This window comes from Hylobates moloch, unplaced genomic scaffold (genome assembly GCF_009828535.3).
Source record: "Hylobates moloch isolate HMO894 unplaced genomic scaffold, HMol_V3 SCAFFOLD_7, whole genome shotgun sequence".
In the NCBI taxonomy this organism is placed as follows: Eukaryota; Metazoa; Chordata; class Mammalia; order Primates; family Hylobatidae; genus Hylobates; species Hylobates moloch.
This window is the reverse complement of record NW_026652282.1, coordinates 124,288,784-124,292,107: the sequence shown is the minus strand read 5'-3', so window position 1 is coordinate 124,292,107 and position 3,324 is coordinate 124,288,784.

The window sequence follows — 3,324 nt, the reverse complement described above, 5'->3', positions numbered from 1 at the left end:
TGAACAAATAAAATGTAAAAAATAAATTATACAAATGACCAATAAGCACATAAAGAGATGCTTGTTATCAGTAATCATTACAAAAATGAAAATCAAAACTACAAAGGTATACCCCCTCACAGCCAGTTAGCATGGCTACTTTCGAAACAAAGTAAGAAGTGTTGGCAAGGATTTGGAGAAATTGGAACCTATGTGCACTACTGGTAGGAATGTAAAATAGCACAGCCACTGTGGAAAAGAGTATGGCAGTTCCTAAGAAAGTTAAAAATAGAATTACAATATAATCCAACAATTGCATTTCTGGGTATATGCCCAAATGAATTGAAAGCAGGGTCTTGAAGAGATACTTGTACATCCAAGTTCATAGCAGCTTTATTCACAGTAGCTAAAATGTGGGAGCCACCCAAGTATCCATGAACAGATGAATGGATAAGCAAGATCTGTATATACATGCAATCGAATATTAGCCTCAAAAAGGAATACAATTCTGACATATACTACAACATGAATAAACCTTGAGGACATTATCATGAGTGGAATACACCAGTGGAAAAAAGAGAAATACCGTATGATTCCACATATATGAGGTACTTAGAGTAGTCAAAATTGTAGAGACAAAAAGCAGAATGGTCACTGTCAGAGGGTAAGGGGAATGAGGATTGCGGAATTATTGTTTAATAGGTACAGAGTTTCAGTTTTCCAAGATGGAAATATCATTAATAATATTATTTGTTAGAAAAAAATTAAAACTATGGATCTATGGATCTTTATTTTCTTTTAATATGTATTGGACATATTGTTTTATGTCAGCTCCTGTATATCTACCATCCCTTTTCATTGTTGCATAATATTCCATTGAATCGGTGCATGAACATTTGCTAATTTACATGTCACATACCCTATTGATTGATAATTAAGTAGTTTCAACTTGTTATTTTTAATAATATGGTATTGCAAATTTTTACAAATGCATGTGTAAATATTTGTGCATGTCTTTCTATAGGATAAACTTATAAAATTAGAAGTGCTGAGCAGAGGTGTATGAATATTTTAAGTGTTTAGAGATATGCTTGTGTTGTTGGATAAGATATGCCAATTTACATTGAACCAACAATGAATGATAGAATAGCTTTCTTCATATCCTTGAGAATAAGGTAGTTTATCACCTTTTCAATTTTAAAAAAAATCTGATAGGCAAACTATAATATATTCCATAGATTCTTGGTGAAGTTAACTATCCTTTCACATTTATTAATCATTTTTATTTTTTCTCTGGATACCTTGTTCCCAATTTTTATCCCACCCCCCCTTTTTTTAACCAGTTTATCTGTGTGTTCCCCTTGCAAACTTGAAAGAACTATCCATGTGTTAATAACAGGCCTCAGCCTGTTAAGGAGTTGAATTTTTTTTCGAGTTATTGTCTTTTGAAACGTTTATGCTATTTCTTGGTACATGAAATTTTTAAATGTTTAGATACTGCATTTTATCAATTGCTTTCTTTATGGCTTCTCTCTTTCTGAGGAAGTCCTTCCTCACTCCAAGACTTTAAAAATATTTCTTTTGCATTTTATCCTTGTGATTTTATGATTTCACTAACTTTTTTCTATCTAAAATCCAACTAGAATTTTTACTGTTGTAAGGAAGTAAAATGGGTCCAGCTTAATTTTTCCTAAGTGATTATCAGATGTCTCTAAATAATTGAATGGTTCATCTTGTCCTCATTGATATTCACTCATTTTGATATTTATTCTATGACATTTATTCTATCTTTCTGTATATATGTATTTATCAACACACACACACACACACACACACACACACACACACACTTATATACAGAGAGTAACATCTAGATGTATTTCCCTCTTCCACTAATATTTCTGTCTATGCTCACAACAGTAACACTTCATTTAAATTATGGTAACTAGTTATAGGTTTAATGGTTTGTAGATTCAGTTTCTTCACTCCACCTGTACTCTTATTTTTGAAAAGTTTATTAGATATTGAATCTTTTTCCAGATAAACTTTTGAATCCTATTGTTATGCTACAAATAGTGTTTGTGTTTAAATTTAGTAATTGTGTGACTATCATAATTTAAGCAGACATATTTTAGGCCTTATACATTTCTGGTAATCATTCATTTTTTTAAATTTAAAAGTATAGCTGTTAAAGCACTGTAGGTATAGTGGTGAGAAAACAGACCTTTTCTTTATGGACCGTATAGGTAGTAAGTAATAAACGATATTAATACACAAAATGTATACATACAACACATTAAATAACAATGTTATTTGAAAAGCTCCCAACTAAATTAAGGCTCCAATACCAGAGCAGCTAGCAACTCTGCCATAAAGGGAAAGGAAGGGGAGTTGGATGTGGGTAGTTACAGGATGCCTTTCATAGGATACTTCTTTTACCTGGAGGATAGCCTAATGTCCAGTTTTCCAACCCATGACCAGAGGTTCCTCACATGGAAAACTTATTTATACTGTCAGATGCTCCCGTAGCTCCTGACTGACCCATGTCCAGTTTATGCCTACCTGACCATTGCTGTAGCACTGGGAGCCTGATCTTATCTTCTCTCCCAAACCCTGGAAACCCTTGCCTGGGGGAGCCATTGGCTCTTCAGATAGAAGGCTTAAATTCAGTACACCACCACAATAGGAAAAAGTTCAAGGATTTTCACTTACAGATCCTGGACAGGGAAGATGCAATGAGTCAGGAGAGAATTCTTCCATTCCCAGGTTGTGGGAGCCAGGAGTGAAGAGTCAGGCAGACGAGAGAGAGGGAGAGAGAGAGAGAGAGTACATGCGGCAAGTAGTAGTACATAAGGGAGTATGGTGTGAGTCACTTTATGTTTCCAGGCATTAAATGCCTAAATGGTCCATTTAAAGAAGACAGTCAGAACAGCTAAGAGTCCAGTTTGCTAGGCAGGAGAGATACCTCTAAGTTTTCATCTTTGGCTACCTGTTTGAGCCATTGCGTATGGTATTCTACTTCTAATGCCTAGGAAGCAGCCTTTGCTGTGTCATTCCCATTTCATAAATAATAATAATTGCATAAGTACACACACATATAACATATTATTTTTGTCATAGAAGGAAATGAAACAGCACAATAGGTTATACAGGGAAATTATAGGCCATGCTGTGGATTTTACTTTACCTTAAATTGCAATGGGAAACCATTGGAGGGCTTCAAATGAGGAAGAGACATGAGCATATTTGCAGTTTTAAAACTGATTCTGTCTGTTGTTAAGGAGAAAGATTGACTTGGGGCAAGGGCAGAAGTTAGTGAACAAGTTGGGAAACTATGATGGTAAA